The sequence below is a fragment of the Prionailurus bengalensis genome, chromosome X (assembly GCF_016509475.1).
Source record: "Prionailurus bengalensis isolate Pbe53 chromosome X, Fcat_Pben_1.1_paternal_pri, whole genome shotgun sequence".
NCBI lineage: Eukaryota > Metazoa > Chordata > Mammalia > Carnivora > Felidae > Prionailurus > Prionailurus bengalensis.
This window is the reverse complement of record NC_057361.1, coordinates 30,218,895-30,243,900: the sequence shown is the minus strand read 5'-3', so window position 1 is coordinate 30,243,900 and position 25,006 is coordinate 30,218,895. Positions and strand designations below refer to the sequence as shown.

At 35.4% G+C, this 25,006-nt stretch overlaps 1 pseudogene; it reads right to left on the bottom strand.

Moving 5' to 3' along the window:
• Nucleotides 1-7,431: 7,431 nt before the first annotated feature.
• LOC122477733 lies at nucleotides 7,432-9,004 on the bottom strand (annotated as a pseudogene).
• Nucleotides 9,005-25,006: the final 16,002 nt, after the last annotated feature.

Genomic DNA, 25,006 nt, shown 5'->3' with positions numbered 1-25,006 from the left:
AGGTGAGCCCAGGAATCCATTGAACCCACCCTCTCCAGCCTGGAATTCAGACAGGACAGGCTTTATGTCCACCATTCCCCTCTCCAAGCTCCAGGAACACTTAAAGGGTCCTTTCTACCTGACTACAGGAAATTGGGGGGCTGGGAGGGAAGGAGCTGAAAATATATATTTGGTATCAAAAATAGCTCTTTTAAGAAAACTCGTTGAGCTACAAGGAAACCAGGAAAATAATACAACAAAACGAAAAGTTAAACAAAGAGGTAAAAATCATAAAAAAGAACCACAAAGAAATTCTGGAGCTGAAGAATACAATGAAAAAAATGAAAAATGCAACACAGATCATCAACATCATAATGAGTAAAGCAGAAGAAAGAACCTGTGAGTTATAAGGAATTTTCAAATTATCTATTCAGAGAAGAACAAAGAAAAAAATATCTGTGGGATACCATCAAAAGTGCCAATATGGAAATTATTAGAGTTCCAGAAGGAGAAGAGAAGGAAAGGAGGGCAGAAAGATTATTTAAAATAAATAATGGCTGAGAACTTTCAAAATATGGGGAGAGATTTGAATTCGTAAGTTCGTGAAGCTCATGGTCAACAAAAAGTCTACTTAAGGAGATCCTCTCCAAGACACATTATAATAAAACTGTCAAAAAATCAAAGACAAAGAGATAAATTTAAAAGTGGCAAGAAAAAAGAGAAAGCTTACAACTTACAAGGAACCCCCCATAACGCAATCAGCAGATTTCTCAGCAGAAATTTTATAGGTCAGGAGAGAGTAGAATGGTATATTCAAAGTGTTGAAAGAAAACAAGCAGCCAATTAAGAGTACTTTGCCATCAAAAGTGTCCTTCATAAATGAAGGTGAGGGGAGGGCCAGCATGGCAGAGAAGTAGAGGGATCTGAACTTTCCTCTTGAAGCCAAAGGACTTTGAACCCCAAGAGTCTGGGAGGAAAAGAGACAGTTGCGCTTCCAGGGACGGACCAGGACAACCTGAGGGGCCATAGGTGCATGATTGCAAACTGGGAGAGATAAAACAAACGGAGGGGAGGGATTCCCTTCTGTGGAAAGACAAAGGGAAGAGAGAGGCTGCGGAAGCATAGGACTGTATCTGGACAAGAGAAAAACCTCAGACCCTGACAGAGAAAGATCCAATCTCTAACTGTAGGGCTTTCTCCAGACTGAGGCCGGCTGCCTGGATTGTGCATGTAGGGAGGAGGGGAGCCAGCCTCGGGCTCAGTGGCTAGGTTGGGGGCACAGTCTGCAGTAGGAGAAAGTGATCCCCTCCCTGGAGTGCTGTGGGACAGGACAAAGCCTGCCAGCGTCAGGCAGCTAGGGACCAGATATCAGACAGGGCTGAGCTGTGCTTCCCCAGTAAGGGGGTGCACAGAGCGTGAGTTTGAATCCCAATCAAGCACCAGGTACGGGAGTCAGTGGAGTGAGACAAACCACCTCGTTTGTGCCCACAGCACGATGAGGACTGCTCAAACAGAGTGATTTTGAACACCGGGTCGGTGGAGGAGAAACTCGGGGGTTGCCATTTTTGTCCCCATCACCAACAAGGTGGGGCTTCAAGGAATGGATGGTAGGCTGACAGAGGAGGTGGGACCCACCTATATCAAACCACACCTCTCAGCACCTAGTAAATGCGCATCTATAAGAGCAGGATTGATATAGATGAACCAGACAGCCCCTCCATCAGACCAGTGCTATTGCACTGCCTGGTTTAATTCTTGGACAATTCTTATGATATAGATATATGCTTCCTTCCTTTTCTCCTTCTTATCTCTTCCTTCCTCTGGTCTGGTTACTCTGGTTGTTGGTTAGTTTAATCAGACACATGTAATACTTTCTCTTGATACATGTTTTACACCTCTGTCTTTATTTTCCTTTCTCTCTCCCTGGAATAATTAAGCCATATAGTTTCTCTGTCTGGACTACTTTATCTTCTTTTCTTGTTCTCCACCTCTTTCTTTATTTTCCTTTCTTTCTCTCTGGATTAAGCAGCATAGTCTCTCTGCCTGGTCAATGTTTATTCCCCACCCCTGTCATTACTCTCTTTGTATGGGATAAGGCTTCTTCCATCAGCACCACCTCCACACTGTTGTTTACTTGTAGCTGGTGTTTCTCGTTTTTTTGTTTGTTTGTTTGTTTGTTTTTTGTTGTTGTTTGCTTGTTTGTGTTTTTTTGTTATCTATTTGTTTTTTGTTTGTTTGTTTTCCTTTTCAGGGCTACTTCAATGACAAATCAAACACACCTGGTGGAGGGTCCAAATCATCACTATGAGTAGGGAGATAAAGTAACCTAAGTCACAAAAACAGAGAGCAAGTAACACTCTCCAAAAAACACCTGAAAGTCCAGGCACAGAGAACTCCCTTCAAAATCAACAAAACAGGTCAACGCCATGACATATCATAGTGAAACTGGAAAAATACAAAGATAGAGAATTCTGAAAGCAGCTAGGGACAAACAGACCTTAACCTACAAGGGTAGACACATAAGGGTAGTAACAGACCTGTCTAATGAAACTTGGCAGGCCAGAAGGGAGTGGCTGGAAATATTCAATGTGCTGAATAGGAAAAATATGCCGCCAAGAATCCTTTCTTTATTAAAATTTTTTTTACATTTATTTATTTTTGAGAGACAGAGAGAGACAGAGCACAAGTGGAAGAGGAGCAGAGAGAGAGAGAAGGAGGCAGAGAATCGGAAGCAGGCTCCAGGCTCCAAGTTGTCAGCACAGAACCTGATGCAGGGCTCGAACTCACAAACTGTGAGATCATGACCTGAGTGGAAGTCGGACGCTCAACCAACTGAGCCACCTGGGCGCCCCCAGCACCCTTTCTTAATAAAAACTCTCAAGAAAGTCAGGAGAGAAGGAATATACCTTAACATCATAAAAACCATATATGAAAGACCCACAGCTAATATCGTCCTCAATGAGGAAAAACAGATCAGGAACACGACAAGGATGTCTACTTTACCACTGTTGTTTAATATAGTGTTGGAAGTCATAGCCTCAGCGATCAGACAACAAAATGAAATTGAAGGCATCCAAATTGGGAAAGAAGAAGTCAAACTTTCACTTTTCACAGATGACATGATGCTCTACATGGAAAACCTGAAAGACTCCACTGAAAAACTGCTAGAACTAATATATGAATTCAGCAAAGTCACAGGCTATAAAATCAATGTACAGAAATCTGTTGTATTTCTATACACCAATAATGAAGCAACAGAAAGAGATATCAAGGAATTGATCCCATTTACAATTGCACCAAGAAGCATAAAATACTTAGGAATAAATCTAACCAATGAGGGGAAAGATATGTACACTGAAAAATATAGAAAGCTTATGAAAGAAATTGAAGAAGACACAAAGAAATGGAAAAACATTCCATGCTCATGGATTGGAAGAGTAAATATTGTTAAAATGTTGATATTACCCAAAGCAATCTATACATTCAATTCAATCCCAATCAAAATTGCACTAACATTCTTCTCAGAGCTAGAACAAACAATCCTAAAATTTGTGTGGAACCCCAAAAGACCCGAACAGCCAAAGTAATGTTGAAAAAGAAAACGAAAGTGGAAGGCATCACAATTCCTGACTTTAGCCTCTACTACAAAGTTGTAATCATCAAGACAGTATGCTATTGGCACAAAAACAGACACATAGACCTATGGAATGGAATAGAGAACCCAGAATTGGACTCACAATTGAATGGCCAACTAATCTTCGACAAAGCAGGAAAGAGTATCCAGTAGAAAAAAGCCAAGTCTCTTTGGCAAATGGTTCTGGGAGAACTGGACAGCAACATGCAGAAGAATGAAACTAGACTACTTTCTTACACCACACACAAAAATAAACTCAAAATGGATGAAGGACCTGAATGTGCAGCAGGAAACCATCCAAACCCTAGAGGAGAAAGCAGGAAAAGACCTCTCTGACCTCAGCTGCAGCAATTTCTTACTTGACACATCTTCAAAGGCAAGGGAATTAATAGCCAAAATGAACTATTGGGACCTCATCAAGATAAAAATCTTCTGCACTGCAAAGGAAACAATCAACAAATCTAAAAGGCCACCGATGGAATGGGAAAAGATATTTGCAAATGACATATTGAATAAAGGGTTAGTATACAAAATCTATAAAGAACTCACCGAACTCCACACCTGAAAAAACAAATAATCAAGTGAAGAAATGGGCAGAAGATATGAATAGATACTTTTCAAAGAAGACATCCAAATGGCTAATAGACACATGAAAAGATGCTCAACATCGTTCATTATCAGGGAAATACAAATCAAAGCCAGTTTGAGATACTACCTCACACTTGTCAGAGTGACTGAAATTAACAACTCAGGAAACAACAGATGTTGGTCAGGGTGTGGAGAAAGGGGAACTCTCTTGCATTGTTGGTGGGAATGTAAACTGGTACAGCCACTCTGGAAGAGTGTGGAGATTCCTCTAAAAATTAAAGATAGAATTACCCTACAACCCAGCAATAGCACTATTAGAAAATTATCCAAAGGATACAGGAGTGATGATTCATAAGGGCACATGTACCCCAATGTTCATAGCAGTGCTATCAACAATAACCAAATTATGGAAAGAGCCCAAATGTCCATCGACTGATGAATGGATAAAGAAGATATGATATATACGTATGTGTATACACACACACACACACACACACACGCACACACACAATGGAATACTTCTCAGCGATGAAGAAGAATGAAATCTTGCCATTTGCAACAATGTGGATGGAACTGGAGGGTATTATGCTAAGTGAAATAAGTCAGTCAGAGAAAGATATCATATGTTTTCACTCATATGCGGAAGTTGAGAAAATTAACAGAAGTCCATGGGGAAAGGGAAAGAAAATGAATAGTTACAAACAGAGATGGAGGCAAACAATAAGATACTCTTAAAAGCAGAGAAAAAACTGAGGGTGGAAGGGGGGGGCAGGGAAATGGGTGATGAGCATTGAGGAGGGCACTTGTCAGGATGAGCACTGCATATTTTATATAAGTAATGAATCACAGTAATCTACTCCTGAAGCCAAGATCACACTGTATACACTGTATATTAGCTAACTTGACAATAAATTATATTAAAAAAAGAAAAAAATAATTAATAATAGGTCAATTAAATGATCCAGCAATTCCACATCTTAGAACATACCCAAAGGAAATGAAAACACAATATCAAAGAGATATATACACCCCCATGTTTACTGCAGCTATCATTCTCAATAGCCAAAGATATGGAGAAAACTTAAGTGCCTGTCAAAAAATTAATGGATGAAGAAGAAGTGGTATATATATACTTATACAATAAGATGTTATTCGGCCATGAGAAAGAAGGAAATCCTCTAATTTGTGACAACATGGATGAACCCTGAAGACATTATGCTAAGTGAGATAAATCAGACACAGAAAGACAAATGTAGTATGATATCACTTATATGTGGAATCTAAGAAAAAGCCAAACTCTTAAAACCAGTAACATTGTGGTTATCAGGGGCTGGGGGATAAGAGAGACACTGTTTAAAGGTTACAAACTGCAAGTAACAAATAAATAAGTCCTGGAGATCTAATGTACAGTATAGTGATTACTAGAAACATCAAACTTGCTAAGAGACTTGATCTTAATTATTAATTATTAATTAAATCTTAATTATTCCCAGAACAAAATAGAAATGATAATTATGTACCATGATAAGGTGCTAGCTAATGCTACAATGGCAATCATATTGCAATATATAAATGTATCAAATCAACATATTGTACACCTAAGTTACACAATTGTTATATGTCAAATATATTTCAATAAAATAACAAAAATAAATGGGTTGAGTAAAGTGTAGAGTTTTTATAGGCAATTGAAGATTAGTTGTTATCAGTATAAAAGAGACTGTTGTATCTTTAAAATGTTCTATGTAATCCTCATGGTAACCACAAAGCAAAAATCTATGGTAGATTCACAAAAGATAAAGTGAAGAGAATCAAAGTATACCAATACAGAAGATCATAAATTCACAAAGGAAGGCAGCAAAAGAGGAAAAAAATGAACAAGGGAACTAATGAACAACTATAAAACAGTAAAATGGCATTAGTATGTTCTTATATATCAATAATTACTTTAAATATTAATGGAATGAATTCTACCATCAAAAAGGCATAAAATAGCTGGATGGATAAAAAACAAGACCCAACTACACACTATCTACCAGAAACTCACTTAAGCTTTAAGGACACACATAGGTTTAAAGTAAGGAGATGGAAAAAGACATTACAAGAAAATAAAAACCAAAGAGAAGAGAGGAAACTATACTTACATCAGTCAATTAGATTTTAAGCCAAAAACAGTAACAAGAAACAAAGAAGGTCATTATATAATGATAAAGAGGTCAATTCATCAAAAGGATATAATAATTGTAAATTTATATGCACCCAACAATGGAGCACCAAAATATATTATGCAAATACTAACATATCTGAAGAAAGAAATAGATAACAATGTAATACTGGTAGGGGACTTCAATACCCTACTTTCAACAATGGATAGATCATCCAGACAGAAAATCAGTAAGGAGATATTGGACTTGAACTATACTTTAAACTAAATAAAACTAACATATATAATATAGAACATTCCATACAACAGCAGAAGAATACACAATCTTCTCAAGTGTGCATGAAACATTTTCAAGGATAGATCATATGATACGTCACAGAACAAGTCTTAATATATTTAAGAAGATCGGAATCATATCAAATTTTTTTTTGTTTTGTTCTGGCCAAACTTTTTTATTTAGTTTTCTGTAGTTGCTTGACACACAGTTAAATGGTCTTATTGGGGACAGGAAAGGGGAGGTTCTTGTAGATTCCCAAGGAAATACCAGAAAGGCAAAATATGGCCTGCATTATCCATTTGCTTTTTGGGATTTACTGGACAAGTAGCACTTTCCTTACATAAGTACCTGATTCCAGGTTTTTCATAATAAAAACATTGAGATTTTGGTTTGAAGGCACTCTGAAATCCTAAGAGTAGCACACTCCCACCAGCCTTTAATAGCAAGCTTGTTTATATAAGCAGAAGGATTCACCTTTCCATTTTAGATGGCTAGATATTTATGGAAGGTCTTAGAATTACTTGCCTCATTTACTGGGAAAAATCAGATATAGCAAGTGGTCTTTTGGGACACTTTTACTTGGAAAACTACAACACTAGTATACAAATCAAGTGTTAACACATTTAACATTTGCTTGTTGAAAGTAATGCCATAAAGTCCAATAGGATTAAACAGGTTTTACTTTTATTTCCCTCACAAGAACATAAAAATTATGGTAAGGGAACTTAACAGGAAATTTTAAAAAGGTGACACATTTTTTCCTTTTAGTAGTCCTTGGGTATTTATGGCAGAAAAGGTCCCACTTTTTTGTTTGTTTCTTTTAACGGGGATTTTGGTCCAAGGTTTTGTTTGTTTTTAATATCTGCTTCTTCTTCCCCCTCTATCAGACTGGCTTCCTCCACAGTTACCACTACTAGATGCTCTGCAGCTTGAAGTGCTGTAGGAATCACATGGAAGGGGATACCTCCTTTCTTTTTTTTTTTTTTTAATTTTTTTTTCAACGTTTATTTATTTTTGGGACAGAGAGAGACAGAGCATGAACGGGCAAGGGGCAGAGACAGAGGGAGACACAGAATCGGAAACAGGCTCCAGGCTCTGAGCCATCAGCCCAGAGCCTGACGCGGGGCTCGAACTCACGGACCTGTGAGATCGTGACCTGGCTGAAGTCGGACGCTTAACCGACTGCGCCACCCAGGCGCCCCAGGGGATACCTCCTTTCTATAGAAAGGGAAAGCTCTCTTTCTTGTCTGCCAACTGTATCATTTGAGTAGAGATCACTTCAGCTGCTTGAGTAACTGTCTTGACTTCCACCATATCCATTATGTGAGCTGCTGTAATCATCGCGACTACTTCCACCATAAGATGGCAGGGGCCCTCGTGTAGGTGGAGCACTATGTGAGTTACCATAACTTTCATATGAATCTCTATAGGAAGCTCCACTCGGAAGATCTGAATAGTTAGGATCAGGACCATAGCCATCTCTATCACTATAGCCTCTTGATGGGTAGTTATCATGTGAACTGGAATGATGATAATCACAGTAGGTAAAATCTCTTGGTGGTGATGCATAATCCCTTGTATCACAAGAATTTGGGTAATCTCTGGTTAAATAGCTGCCTTTAGTATAATACCCATCATCCCTTGGGGACAAACAAACACCTCTACAAGAGGGCAGGGGTTCACTTCAAGATGGGCCTTCATAACTATCTCTTCCACATTGCACAGGAGCTCTTCTTTCCACTGCACTGCTGCTGCAAACTGGTCTGAAAGGGGAATATCTTTATGAGTAGGACAGCTACTTCGTGGTGGTGATCCTTTTTACTGGAAGTGGTCCCCTGGAAGAACTTAGGTTAAAATTCATGGAATAGCCACCATCATCCATGTGCCTTCAACGTGAGGGAGGTCCCTTGGTTCTTCCACTTCCTCCTCTTCCACCTCTAAGACCTCTTGAAGGGCCTCTGCTTCTTGGAGGTGGAGGTGGTCCACATCTACCACTTTCAAATGATGGTTTAGTTGCTTCTTCTACCTTGATGGCTTTTCCAAATCTAAGGACTTTCCATTCATGTCTCTGGCTGTATCCTTAACACCTGCTGGGCTTTCAAATGTGACAAAAGCGAATCCTCTTGATTTGTTGGTTTCACCATCTTTCACCACTAGAACTTCCACTATTCATCCACATTTATCAAACAATGCTTCAAGGGCTTTCTCGTTTGTTTCTGTATTAAGATCACCAATGAGAAGTTTTCCTGGGCCACCTGCTTCAACCATTTTTTCCCCTGGTGAGAGTTGGAGGGGAGATGATGATTTCAAGCTCTTACAAGCTTGCAGGCAGGGACTTTTCAGCAGCTCAGCACTAGGGAGGGCTGCTGGTTCTAAGAACATTAGAGGGAAGCTGCTAGCACTACTGCATAACAAGGGTGAACCTCATATCAAATTTTAATTTAATAAATTAATTGGCTACCTATTTGACTTTATGACATTGCTTTCAATAAGCAAATGTTAAATGTGTTAAGACTTGACTTGTGTACTAGTGTTGTAATTTTCCAAGTAAAAGATTAAAATTCTCCTATAACAGCATAGAAAATTTCTTCTGTTATAACACAGGAGAAAACAACATGTAGGCTTTAAATACAATACCCAACTTCATAGTTTCAGTATAGCTTATCTGATCAACAGGATATATATGGGTATGCAAAATTCCATTAACTTTTAACTCTTAATATTTGTACCCATGTTTTAAAGGAGAAATAACATTAATTTTACTGTTTTTGAAATAAATATGGAAAGAAGTTAAACATATACTCTTGACATACAATAATTAAGCATATTTTTAATGGCAATATTCCTTTAGAAGTTAAATTTATTAGAGTCTACATATAATTTACTTAATGTAATACTATCATTTTCTCATATGTACTACGATGTATAGATGTAGATTATAGATGGAATGACCAATATACTCCTCAAAAATTATTTATTTTTATGCAGAAAAAATATGTTCAAACTTTAAACAAAATACTGAAAATGAAAATGGTCTGTCACATTATGCCAACATATGGCCATGTAAAGATATCAGGCTTCTCCTATTTTATCAAGGCAATCAACAATTTCAAGTAAATTTATTTTGTGAAAGTTAGTCTTTGAATAAATATTGCATATAAGCTCTGTGGCATTTTTTCTTATGGGTGAGGTTATGGATTTATAAAGAATTATATAAATTACATTCTTTCATGGTATTCTGAGAATAATTAGGGAGATTAATTGGTCTTCCATATGTTGCTCAGGAAAGATATATTTCTTTCTTTCTTTTTATTATATAATATATGGGGGCGCCTGGGTGGCTCAGTTGGTTAAGTGTCTGACTTGGGCCTAGGTCATGATCTCATGGTTCACTGAGTTCAAGCCCCACATCAGGCTCTGATGTGCTGACAGCTCAGAGCCTGGAGACTACTTGGGATTCTCTGTCTCCCTCTCTCTCTGCCTCTCTCTCTCTCTCTCTCTCTCTCTCTCTCTCTCTCTCTGTCTCCCTCTCAAAAATGAATAAACATTACAAAAATAAATATAGTATATGACACGTACTGTAATAACCATCTTCCAAGATGGCCCCCAGTACTTCACATTTTGGATATGTATGCCCCTTTATAGCTTCCTCCCATATTGAAGAGGTGTCCGACGGTGTGTGACTTCTAAAGTGAGGTCATAAAAGGCAGTGCAGATTCCACCTTGCTTTCTCTCGGATTACTTCTTCTGTGAGAAGCAATTTGACAGATGGTAAAAATAACTAAAGAAGCCCATGGATAGGCAAAGTAGGGAAGAGCTGAGTCCTCCTCCCAAAAGCCAGCACTAGACATGTGAGTGAGGTACCATAGAAACAGTTTCTCTAGCTCTAGTCAATTCTTCAGATATTGGCAGCCTTGGCTGACATGTGACTGAACATCATGAGAGACCCTAAGCCAGATCCACCGTGCTAAATTGCTCTTGAGTTTTTGCCCAGCTGAAGTTTGAGGTAATGTGCACCATAGATAAATAATACACCAGAAAAAAAGAATATATGTAACATACATGTTATTATAAAACATAATAATAACATAAACACCTATAACACCACCCCCTCCCAAATTTGTAAAATAGGACATTATTAATGTAAAACATCTGTAACACCCCCCCCCCCAAATTTGTAAAATAGGACATGTGTAAAAAGTGGAGCATCCATCTCCACTTTTTTACCCTTAGGTTAGTATAGCACTTTTAAAATATTTACATTAGCTGGAGATGAGATTTAAGATGGCAGCTTGCTGGAGGACCTGGGTAGCTCAGTTGGTTAAGCATCTGACTTTTGGTTTCGGCTCAGGTCAGGATCTCACAATTTGTGTCTGTGCTGACAACTCAGAGCCTGGAGCCTGCTTTGGATTCTGTGTCTCCCTCTTTCTCTCTGCCCTTCACCTCTCATCCTCTCTCTCTCTCTCTCAAAAATAAATATTCAAAAAAATTAACTAGCTTAAAATAATCAATATGCCAAAGAGTCATATTTTGGGGTAGTATATTTTTCTCTCCCTCAGTCCAATGTAAGGCTGTTTCCCAAAGGATGTTATCTCTTATTCTTCTTGATATGCAGCCAGTGTCTTGGCTCCTCAGCCCCCAGCCTTGCAGGACCCAGTGGCGGGTATGTCTTTACCCTTTGCTTGTCCTGCTCCATGGAAGTTATAATAGAAGGTTTGAGGGGTGCCTGGGTGGCTCAGTCAGTTGAGCATCCGACTTTGGCTCAGGTCATGATCTCACAGCTTGTGGGTTCAAGCCCCACGTTGGGTTCTGTGCTGACAGTGCAGAGCCTGGAGCCTACTTCGGATTCTGCGTCTCCCTCTCTCTGCCCCTAACCCACCTGCATTCTGTCTCTATCTCTCTCAAAAATAAATAAATATTTTTTAAAAAAAGAAGGTTTGACAATTGCTTTTTTAGTTTCACTATCACAAAAGTCACCCTTTTGCAACTTAGCATAGGACCAAAAACAGTCTTTTGATATCTGAGGAGATACATTTGTATGTTTCTACATTTATTTTTGACTTATGGCTGAGGTAGAAAAATGAATCTGTAAGTTCTCTTACTGCTGGGGTGTATAATTGAGAAAAGCCTCTTGTAATCTGAAATATTTTCCTATCTCCAAAGAGTGTTGATGAATTACATTATACAGCCTCCAAAATTAATGGAGCTTTATTTTAATGAGTTATTAGAGATTTATAAATGCTTCTCTATATCTAGCATTTCTAAAGGTACACAGAAAATAAAGAAGCTGATACCTTAAATATGCTAGCCTTTTTTTTAATATGAAATTTTTTGTCAAATTGGTTTCCATACAACACCCAGTGCTCATCCCAAAAGGTGCCCTCCTCAATACCCATCACCCACCCTTCCCTCCCTCCCACCCCCCATCATCCCTCAGTTTGTTCTCAGTTTTTAAGGGTCTCTTATGCTTTGGCTCTCTCCCTCTCTAACCTCTTTTTTTTTTCTTCCCCTCCCCCAAGGACTTCTGTTAAGTTTCTCAGGATCCACATAAGAGTGAAAACATATATCTGTCTTTCTCTGTATGGTTTATTTCACTTAGCATAACACTCTCCAGTTCCATCCACGTTGTTACAAAAGGCCATATTTCATTCTTTCTCATTGCCATGTAGTATTCCATTGTGTATATAAACCACAATTTCTTTATCCCTTCGTCAGTTGATGGACATTTAGGCTCTTTCCATAATTTGGCTATTGTTGAAAGTGCTGCTATAAACATTGGGGTACAAGTGCCCCTATGCATCATTAGTCCTGTATCCCTTGGGTAAATTCCTAGCAGTGCTATTGCTGGGTCATAGGGTAGGTCTATTTATAATTTTTTGAGGAACCTCCACACTGTTTTCCAGAGCTAGCCTTTTAAGAGAAAAAATTTCTTATAGAAACTGTGAGCATGTATATGTAAGAACCCAAGCTCACATATTCAAAGAGAATCTTTGTACAAATTAGACTAGCTTCAAAACAGTTTTATGACTTCTCAGAATGTTATAAGTATTAAATATAATACAATGTATTTTATTTTTTATTATATTTAAGTCTGTTTTTTCATGAAGAGACTAATAAATCTGAAATTCATAAACCTTTTATATTGGCTTATTGATCAGAGAGCAAATTCATTTATAGACCTGATTAGGATTGTGAAAAATTTTAAACTACTATATATTCGTAATTCTGACAAAGTTCTTATGCAATGGCAATTATGTACAAAGTAGTATGGATGTCTGTACATAATTTTCTAAGATTCTTATATGGACTCATGAGTTGGTTCATCTGTTAATTGTTTTGTGTGAGATACAATTTCTTTGTGAAAAAGAAATTAAATTGGTTAAAGAGTTACTATGAGTAACTGAGACACTATTAAGTCGATAATAGCAGAAAAACACAGGTGTGTATGCAAGGTAATAGGATGTGTTTTATTAAAAAAAGAAGGAAAGAAAGAAGTTTGTAAAATAAGGTGTCTGTGTCAAATGTGAATGATGATAACAGAAGAAAAAAACCTGGATATATACAGAAAGTTGTGGAATTTTTGCACTAAGGGAATTTAATCTTGGTTTATATAACTACAAATAATGGACTGAAAAGAAGAGTTGAAATGTATTATTAACATTTTGACAAATTTTGCTCAATGTTGATGAGCTAATTCACAAGATAATTTATAAAGAAGGAGCTGTGAATCTTTTAGTTGGTTTTCTCTTTGTTAAAATGACAACTGCTCTTAAAGTTTTAAGTTTTAATAAGGAGGAGTAAAAAGCTTACCTACTCTTTGTGTAATATGCTCAGAGAGCAGAAATTCAGTATCTCACTCAATTTTCAGTGCCTTGTGTTGACTTCATTGAGTTCTAGAACAGCAGTCAGCATTTTTTTTTCCTGTAAAGGGCCATATGTTAAATATTTTCGGCTTTGAGGACTATAAGGACCCTAAGATCTATCACAACTACTCTGTCACTGTACTGAAAAAACAGCCATAGACAATATGTAGAGGGGAGGAAAAATTGCCACCCAAAAATGTGTCTCTCTGTCATGTGGATTATTTTAGGCTGATTACTTTTAAGAAACAGGAGACCCAAGAGGTTTTTCTTTTTTGCCTTTCAACTAACGAAAAGAATTTACAGAGGACCTGCTCCAGGAGAGAGCTATCACCATAGATAATGACAGTATAATATGAATTAGGTGTGGTAGACAGGGAGAAACATAGCAAAGCATGTTTGATAAAATTAGTCTCTGTGTCCCACTGTTTCTGTACAGTCCAGAAATCATTTGTTTACCAAACATATACTCTTTTTTTTTTCCTTTGAATTCTCTTCCTTCCCTTTGAATCCCCTGACACCTACCCACTTCTCCTTAGCTCCGGATAGTCCATAAGTCTCAATTGCCTGATGGCGCCTGAGCTTCATATTCTTCTAGAGCTCCCATACATACAGAATTAAATTACATTTTCTTCTGCCAATCTGTCTTATGTCAATTTAATTCTTATACCAGCCAAAAGAATCTTGAAAGGTAAAGAAAAAATTTTCCTTGTCAATAGTGTAAATAATTAAGTGTGGTTGTGTTCAATAATATTTATGGGCAGTGAATTTTCATATCTCACAAAATGTTATCCCTATTTTAAATTTTTTCAAACATTTGAGGATATAAAAACCATTGTTAGCTTATGAACTGTACCCATGAACTCATGAGTAGGCCTATGGGCCATGGTTTTGCTAACCTCTGTTATAGATTATTAAAAACTAAAAGAAAAAAGAGTCCTCATTTTTAAAGAGCTAAAATTCTGACAACCATTGTAACCTTTTTCTAGTTTATTTTAAAGCATTATATTACCACATGGATTAAATAGATAAGCAAATATTGTTTCTCAGGTGCTTATCATTCTACCTTAATCAAGAACCTAAATCTTCCTTGATAATTGTTTTGATTTTGTCTTCTCAGGATCAGACCTTTAACTAAAAAAATTAATATATGTATACACCTGAAAGTATCTTTGAGACTTCTCAGCAGGCTCTAGAAAATCAGAAAGAATTCTTTCTCCTTATTAAAAACAACAACAAAATACTATAAAAATTTAGGTATATTTGGTATGATCCATATTTATTAACTAGTTCAATACTATTTTAAGAGATGAATAAAAAGAATAATTAAAAAAATAAAAATCTCATCCTTGCCTAAGTTAATTTTGCACATAAAATGATTTTAATATAAAAATTTAAGAGATTTTACACTTCACAGCAAAGCCCTGGGTATTTGTCAATGTACTCATTATTTATAATATTTACCTATTATCTTCAAATGACAATGGATTAGAATCTCATGAAATAGTATTGCATTGTACACCCTAATAGCTGACTTCCATTTTGATACTCTTGATTATTGTAGTAAATTAACAACAGCCATGTATTCTCATCTATACGTGAACTTTGCTTTCCTCTGATTTTTACTTGAAGACTCAAAAGTTAGAACTCATGTATTCAAAAAAGGTCTCTGTGACTCAAGAAAAGGACTCTACCAAATATCTTAACTATTGATAAATGAAATAACAGACTCTTAACTAAAGACTGTCAAGTTTATATCACTTAGAAATCTTTCCAACGGTACTAGAGGGTTGAATTAGGTTTTCTAAGACTATTTCACAAGAAGATGACTTCATGAAAGCATATTGCTAATCCAAGGTCCAGGGGAATAAGAATTAATTACAAAGGACTGAATGAACTGATCAGAAAATTTTAATAGTGGTTATTTATTTGCAATATTGTTGATATTGTTTTAATGCTCTATCTACTGATTAATATATAAGGAATCACTTGTTCTTCCATGTAGATCACTTACCCTCAATTTAGAAGTTTTTTTATCCTTTTATAAATAGAAATGAAACATTTTAAAATGGAGTCTAATTCTCAATGAAGTCTCACAATTCAGAAATAAATATTTTCAGAGTTTTCTTATTTTTGTGGCAATAGTTATTTTCATTATTAAATAAGAATCTGTCTCCATTTTACTTCAAATTGGAAAAGTTGATTGTGCAACCAAAGGCACACTATGGTGTTCTATGTGGGAATGAACCACTTTTAATCAGGTTCAGCAAGCTCACCATTAAAGAACAAAAGCACTTCTGTCTACTAAACCCTCACAGAAAATTGGCCTGGTACCTGGCTTACAGGGCTTCAGCCTCATAAATGATGAAGTCACTTCTTGGCAGGCCAGGAAACCTCACTTATTTTGGGGACATTGAGGAAAGAGGATGTTACTAATTCTATGGATACAATAGCAAAACCTAGGGGAGAAATTTTATTTTTTTAAAAGAAATTTTTTAAATGTTTATTTTTTTTAGAGAAAGAGACAGAGCAAGTTGGGGAGGGGCAGGGAGAGAGGGAGAGAGAAATCCCAAGCAGGCTCCAACGCATCAGCACAGAACTGATGCGGGGCTCGAACTCATGAACTGTGAGATCACGACCTGAGCTGAAACCAAGAGTCAGGTGGATGCTTAACCGACTTGAGTCAGCCAGGTGCCCCTAGGGGAGAGATTTTCTTGGGCTTAACTTCTTAGCCTAGACTTTATAGAGTCCTTTAAGTGGTTCTCGGGTTCTTCAATCTTGGATTCTTCAATAAGGTTTACAAACAAAAGGTAACAGTTTTGCTTCAGAATCTGTAAAATATTACATGATCAAGGAAGCTTATGGAGTTATTTAACACCTCTTATTGCATCAGTAAAAATAAACAGTCTAAACTATAAGCAGGCCAATATTTTTTTCCCTAATCAATATTTGGAGATTATTTATGGTCAAAACAGGGAATGCTCGACTGAATGCTCGTGTCTTCCCAAAATTGCTATGTTGAAACCCTAATCCCCAACGTGATAGTATTTGGAGATGAGGCCTTTGGAAGGTAATTAGGTCATGAAAGTGGAGCATTCATGAACGGAATTAGTGCCTTTATATGACAAAACATGAAGGAGATAATCTCTCTTTCTTCCACATGAAGACACAAATAACATGGCCATCTGCAAACTAGGAAAGGGTCCTCATGAGAACCCAAACACGCTGACACCTTGATGTTGGTCTTCCTGTCAGAACTGTGAGAAATAAATGTTGTTTAAGCTATCAAGCCTTTTATTTGTTATACTTTCCTGAACTAAGACAGGGAGATTAAGAAAATTATTAAAAATGGAAAAAAGGCAGAAAAGGTGGGTAGCATGTCTTTTCAATGTTATTCTGACATTGTTCAATAAACTCACCCTAGTGAGTTATTAGAAAATTATATAATTTTCTAGGGAAATGTACCTGTGTTTGAGTTTGCTATTTACTATTTGATCAGAACCCAGACACTATAAAGTTACTTGCAAACATGTAAGTTTCTCTCTGATAGAAAAGATAATTGTGATGGTTATGGTTTGATTGCCCCATAGGACAGTAATGAGTTTTGTATCTAACCTAGCAGCCTTACTTTAAAATATTTTAGATGTTTTTCTTGCTAGACTATATAAACCCCTTTTCATGAAATGCTCTTGGAGACAGTTTTTACCATCTTAGTAGTTTTTCTCATTAATTAATGAGTTGAATAAGATGTTTATTTTAGGGGTGCCCAGGTGGCTCAGTGGGTTAAGTGTCCGACTTCAGATCAGGTCACAATCTCGAGGTCTGTAGGTACAAGCCCCGCTTCGGGCTCTGTGCCGACAGCTCAGAGCCTGGAGCCTTCTTTGGATTCTGTGTCTCCCTCTCTCTCTGCCCCTCCCCTGCTCACACTCTGTCTTTTTCTCAAAAAATGAACAAACATTAAAAAAAATTTAATAGGAAATGTTTATTTTATATTTGTATAAATCATCTTTAACTTTCTATAAGTAATACTTTGATCCATATAAGGTAATCATGTAAGCTTGCATTTTAATATAAATATAAGAATTTATATGGGTATTCTCATAAGACTTCAATATCATACAGAAGAAAATAAGGCCAAAATTTAGTCTCCTTTTACTTTGAATTATATTTAACTTTTCTTGTGCATACTTTAAAATAATTATATGTGTATCCTATAATAGCAAAGAGGATGACAGGTGTTCTGAACATAGATTAAATAGTCTTAACGTTATGAACCAGGAATTGTCTCTAGAAATAACCAATCTTATTTTCCAATTACTTTCAGAAATGACAGAATAATAGTAAATCTGCCAAAGTCAAAATTGTTTTTGGTAGATATTTTCCAAAGGTAATATCATGAATACTAATGAAGCCAATGCAACAATTTGTTATTTCAATGTATATTTAGTAGGTGACTCAAACCTCACAGGCCCCTGGGAAATGGTTTTGCACAATATCTGAATTTTTCTCCCCATAGGAGCAATACTGAAATTTTCCTCTCGACAAGGTGGATCACTAAAGACACTTGCACTTATAAATTTCCTGTGTAAAGCAGGTATACCGTATTCTGTAAGATGGAATTCTGGGGTCTTCATCAACCATTTGCTAAGACACGTGAACTAATGTAAAGCAGCTTGTAAGAGAAAAAACTGACCTTGTCAGCAGGCAAAATTATTTACAGGTGAGAAAGTATTTTTTCATTTCATGTGGATGAGAATAAGGTCCTCTGCTATCTTATTTTGAACACTCATACCTCCCCGACTCCAGCTTGTAGTCCTTAAACTGCTCAACAATTACCAACATATAACATATATCTTACTTTTTGATTTGTTAATGTTCTGTTTTCCTTAATAAAGTATAAACTTCATGAGGTCAGAGATTTTTGTTTGTACTTTGTTTTCCTGCTATAACCTATCACTTAATAAATGTGTCTGGTACAGAGCAACTGCTCAATACATATATGTTAAATAATTGAACGAAGTAGATGAATGAGTGAATGGGTGGGACTTATTTAAGTCCATTTAACACTATGATAATGTAAAAAATTTTGAAACAGGTCTAGGCATCCTTCATTTGATGTTCCCTTTTATTACATAATGAGATTCATATGTTCTGAATTTATACTTTTATGTTAGATTCATCTTGATTTTATTTTTTTATTTTACTTTAGCAAAACTTAATGTTTAATAAATGACAGAAATTGTCACCCCTTGTCATTATAATATTACCTTCTTACAAATTCAATAATTCATAAAGTTTTTTCTTTCTATTTTGGTCCTTTTTTATCTATTTTTATAGGTCCTCTCATATTCTGTTGTTAAGCAGATAAAGTATAAATTAAAAATTAATATCATCTATATCTAACTCATGAAAAATCTAGTTTTAAAAACTCTGAAATGATTGCCAAAATATTATTAATATACCTATTCTATCAAAACCCTTTAGAAAACAAAATAAGTTTAAAAGAAATAGTTTTTTCTACTTTGTATCAGTGAACAATTATGAATTTTGAATAATTAAATAATTCCCACAAAACTGTACACATTTAAGTTAATTATTATAGCAGCAGGAGTTTGGTTTTTGAATATGTGCTATAACAACATTGGTAATAGAAGTATAACATTTTCTTCTACTAAGAAAAATATAATCAAAGGCAGTTAATGTAGAAGAATCATTAAATATATATAAAAATCACATTCTGATTTCTAGGAGGCTTTGCCTTCTATGTAGTGAGATCAAATAAAATATTACCAGCACAAAAATAAGTTATTAAGTTGCATCATTTCACCATCAATACCCAGTGATCAAACACACTCATTTTCCCTCAAATATTAACTAATCAGTATACAGTTGATAAAGTGAAACAGAAGATCTGATATTGCCAATGAATATATATTTTTGTCACCTACAGTACATATTAACATTCAAATTATTATTTTGAACTGTTAATAAAATAATAAGTAATAAAAATATTATTGGAGTTTAAATTTTAGTTCAAAGTACATAAAAAGAAAAAAATTAAAATATTAATAGGTGGTTTCTACATGACATTTATTTTTGTACCAAAAGAGTCTTTGTCAGTTAGTCTTTAGAATCTGTAATAATTTTCTCCTTGAGAACACTGCAGATATTAAAGAGGAATTTTCAAGTTATGATGGCAGACTGATCACTAACTTGTTCTCCAACCACTGGAATAAACATTAAATCTTCCAAAAAGTTTCAGACTTTTTTTAAAAAGTTTATTTATTTATTTTGAGAGAGAGAGAAAGAGAGAGCAAGCAGGGGAGGGGCAGAGAGAGAGAGAGAGAGAGAGAGAGAGAGAGAATCCACAGCAGACTATGCACTGTCAGTGCAGAGCCCAATATGGGGCTGGATCTCACTAAACAGGAGATCATGACCTGAACCAAACCAAAAGTCGGACACTTACCAACTGAGTCACCCAGGTGTCTCAAAAGTTTCAGACTTTTAACAGCATTGGAAACTAAGAATCTTTAATCTACAAGGCTCAAAGACATATTTTTATTTACTAAAGTATAAGTGAGCTCATGAGGCAGAATGTTGTATAAGCAACAGAGATATGGAGGGAAGAGGAAACCATAAAAACTTCCATTCATCTATTTGTTAAATTGATTCATTTTACCCCTCAAAAAGAGAGGACTGTATCATCTGTCCTCCCCAATCTGCTCCATTCATGTCTCTCATTCTACAATCAGTTTCATTCTGAGATGAGAGAACTATTGGAATGATGTCCTTTGGAAAATGTAGTTATTTACCATGTCTGCTAATGAAAGAAAAAAAGAATTTCTAAGAATATCCAGAAACAGATCTCTACCTCATGGGCACATAACCAACCAGGCAGTGAAACCGATATCCTTCCTTAGATCAGAAAACTTAACACATTACAAACAGCATTACATTACAAAAGGAAAACTTACAATTACAAAATAGCAACAATAAAAACTCTTTTGCACCAGCTGTTGGGTGGGCTAATCAGTTCTCTCTTTGTTTTGAAAATTAAGTAAAAAGTTCTAATAGTAATCTCATGGTTATTATAAGAACAGAGAATTCACTGATTTAGACCTGAAACTGACCTAACGACAGATTAAGTTTTATATCTTCTATTTCATAGATATCACAAGTCACAAAACAACAATCACAAAACAAAACAAAAACCCAACTTTGGGAGAAAGCTGTACCACATAAACAGAAATTAGTTTTAAGAAATTGATAATGAATTATGTTCTCAGTAACAGCGTTGAAAGCTATAAAGAAAATACCAATCATGATCAAAATTGAGTTGATTTCAAAGTCAGGAAGAAAGGAATAGAGAGTACAGTGAGATAAGGCAACATGGCAAAGATTTAATACTGCAGATTGAGATTCAGTCTTGAAAACAATGAAGCAGAATGATGGTGTTACAGAAACTGAATCTATCCTGTGGAGGACAAACCTAGGACATTTCCCCTGAACACAGAGTAACAAAAAAAGAGGAAGACAATCATCAACTACAGGATAAGATGTGGAGAAGAGAGAATGAGAACATTTATCTTCCCAAGGAGATCAAAACCAAAGGGTAATGAAAAAACATCAATATAAGATATAATTTAAGAAAACATTATACAACTGAAGAGAGGTTTGACTTATAAGACAAAGTGTCTACCAAGAAAATACCTCATCTTATCCTAGTGAATTTGTAAAATATTTTAAGAAAAAAAATTAATAATTCTACACTCAAGGAGGCAGAAAATCAGTCTTACTCCAAGGCATAAAAAATGACCCTTGAAACTTCTGATAATAAATGCAGAAGAGAGTAAAATCCACAGTATTTGGAAAGAGAAAGAAAGTAAAAAATATTTATATGCCAGGTGGTTTGTCAGTTCTGTGTGTAGAGCAGAGAAAATGAACTACACATGTTCTCTCATAAGAAACACATGAAGATAAATTCTAGCTAGCACAAATACAGATTATTTATTAATTTAGTCATCAAATATTTAATGGTAGTGCCATTATCACAGTAGACACTATGTTAGGCATTAAGGATAAAAATGTGGGTCAAATTTCACACAGTACTAGACAGAAGGTGATACTTGTATTACACAGTGCTAGAGAGATAACCAGGAGATACGACCCAGAGAGGGAATCAAAAAGGATCCCTCAGAAAGTTTTCATTGTGTTGAAAATTAAAGAATGAGTAGTAGTAATCAGAGTCATTGGGATGAAGGGGAAGTATTGTCAGAGATCCTAAGAAGAAAGTAACCATGATATGGTCATGGAAGTGAAAGAAGCTACTGTGGCTATAAAGGAGAAAAGAGGATTATAGTGCTACATGATGCATGGGTAGTAGTAGAGACTGGAACATGCATGGCCTTATCAGCCATATTAACTTTTTTGGTCTTTATCTGAAAATCATGGGAAATCATTGACTGATTTAAGGTGTGTGTGTGTGTGTGTGTGTGTGTGTGTGTGTGTGTGTGTGTGTGTGTTGTCCATGTATGAGGCACATTTTCAAATTCACATTTCTAAAAGTTCACACTGGTTGAAGTACTTAAGAATAGATTAAAAGGGGACAATTTGGATATAGGGAAGCCATCTATAACACTACTTTATTTGTGCATTACCAGAGATAATGAATTAACTCATCACGAGAAAAAGATGTACCAGACTGAAAGACTAGGTTTTTGATGTATGTGATTTATTGGACATAAATATCTTTTCACTAAGATAAAACATGTTAGAAGAGGTGTGTTCATCGTTAGGGAGAAGGCTACATGTATAGGGTGGGGAATTTTTAAGTGTTAGTATCCTTTGAGACATTTAAATGAAAATCTCAGATTTCAAGAAAGCAGCTGGATCTGGATTTCTGATGAGAGTTGTCAGAGATAATGTGTGTGTGTCATCACACCTAGGATTTATTAAAAACTTTGCAACTGGATAAGACAGAGAAAAAAGCTCACAAATACATAAGCCTGGTGAAGATGAACTGGTACTAGGCCCTGAAAGAACTTAAAATTAAACTAAGAATAAATACTTTTGTCAACATAATTAAAAATAGGATTCCTAAAAGAATATATATATAATAAATGGCTTTAATAATATAGAAGTTTCTTCCTTTCTCACCTAAAATAAGTTACATGTGTATGCAATCTAGGGCTTGATTTGGTAGTTCCAAGGTTATCATCATCCTTAGCAAGTGATATTGATTCTCAGGTTCTCCTCAGCTCCAGAATTCCTGCTATAGCCCTACTTCATGTCCTTAGTCCAAGCAGGAGAAGGAGGAAGAATAGAGAGCATCCAGAAGACTTACCCGATTTATGCTTCAACTCACTGCTCACTCTTGGGTGCAATATCACTGGGAAATGCAGTTTTGGGCTGAACACATTGCCATCTGGAATGAAATGTGCTTTCTGTTAGTGAGAAGAGAATAGGCACTGGGCAGGCAACTGTGGGAAAATCACTCTTATACACTAATGTTTATGGTGTATATTGTTACGGACTTTCTGAATGAAATTTTGGCAAACTTTATCCAAATATTTAAATTTTTTTCTGATGGAGTGTTTTCAATTTTAGGAAGTTATTCTAATGAAACAGAGAAATTCTGTCTCAACAAGCAGACTTAGGAAGTTTACAGCTATAGTCATCCTCATATTTAGGTAGGAAACAATCCAAATGGCAAGAAGACCACTTCAAGTTGCAGGTTCTGGATATCAGCTAATTAATTCTTGAGTGGGGCATGGGATATAGTTGTGGCCTTTAAGATAATTCACATTGGCATTCCTGGTCCCATTCTTTTAATAAAAAAGCTTCAGTAATTATGTCAAACTTATGTCTTTCTCTTAAGTTTCTTTCTTTTTTGATACCTTATACCCTGGTTAGCTTTCACTCTCATTTGTCCAATGCTTTATAGTCTGGTGCCAATTAAACGTTGTATATTGACCTAGTCTGTTATCATTATTGGAAACAAGAAATCTTTATCATTATCTAATTATATTTAATTTTGTCATTCAGAGATTTCATGTACTATTCAGTGAGAAATATGATATTTAGTCCATTCTTTGTCTTAGAAAAACCAGTTGAAATTTCTTTCTTCCTATATATGGTGGGAGAACACCAGCTATAATCAATTTGGTTCTGTAGGATCTTAATTTTCCTAAACAATTTGGCTTGCAGTAGCAAATATTGAGAAAGGTACAAGGCTACTCTTCATAAAAAGAGAATTACTTAATAGAAAAAAGAATATTATATGCATTACATATCATTAAAATTAACTCCTAAATTAAATTAAAATTACTATATCACTTTTTATTTGTATTATAACTTTCTTGTTAAACTTCATACTAAATTTTTTATGATTATAAATAAATAGTCTTGCTTTTATTTACAGACTCAACTTGTTCAAAATAATTATAGTAGCATTTTCTCTGTTATGCATATATTGTTAAAACTTAGACAATGAGAATCCATTTTAACTGAGTTCATATGTGCTTGCACTATCCCATCTATCTTTGAAATCCTCCTCATTTTTGAGCAGTCATAATATATTCTAGGTCACAAGATCAACTATTATCTAAGAAGTGCTAGTTCGTTTTTACAAAGGAAGAGAAAACAGTTGTATAAAGGAAATTCTGGGCATTGGGCGCTGCATATAAGGTTTTTCCACATGAGTAAGTCTGGTAAATACGTAAGAGTAATAGTGGGTCAAATTCAAGCCAGAACTAGAAAAGTCACTACTTCTAAAAAGGCCACAAGTTCACAATATTTCTGGTTTTGTGTTATGAAATCTTATTTTTTGATGTGAAGTTGAGTTTATCAGTAACATGAACACTCAGACTATTAACCCTTCCCCAAAGTTTTAAATATGGTCCTTTTTCTTTTATAATTTTTATGCCTCATTGACTTCCATTTTAGCATCACTTCATTGCTTTTCACTATTGGTTACAGTAATAGAAAGAAATGTTCTCTAATGAGTTTATTCTTTTTAGTCATCTTACTGATAGGTAGAGACATAAAATATATAGATATAAAAGTTCATTTTATTTTCATACTGTAGAAATGAAGTAAGTACTAGTTAATGAGAGACTGAAGTAATTCTTAAAGTAAAACGTTAAAATGTACAATGTTAAAATTATGTTTTGCGAAGTCTATATAAGTTTCTATTTGAAGTTAAAAAACTCATTCTATGTAGTTATTTTTAGTAAATAATTAGTGGCATCTTGTCGTGTGCTGTTATGAAGCACAGCATTTGCTATTTTGTAGGTCTCAATAATCCTTGTGCAAATATGAAATGCAAATACATAATTAATGAATTTATTAATAACTCATTTAAAATATTTATTTTATGTACTCCACATCAAATATTCTTCAAGGTCTAGGGTTACAATAATAAACAAGATACTTATGTGTCTCTCCTCCCCTAAGTTACAAAAACAGTTGAGAAAACATCCAGTTAAATAAATGATAATAATAGT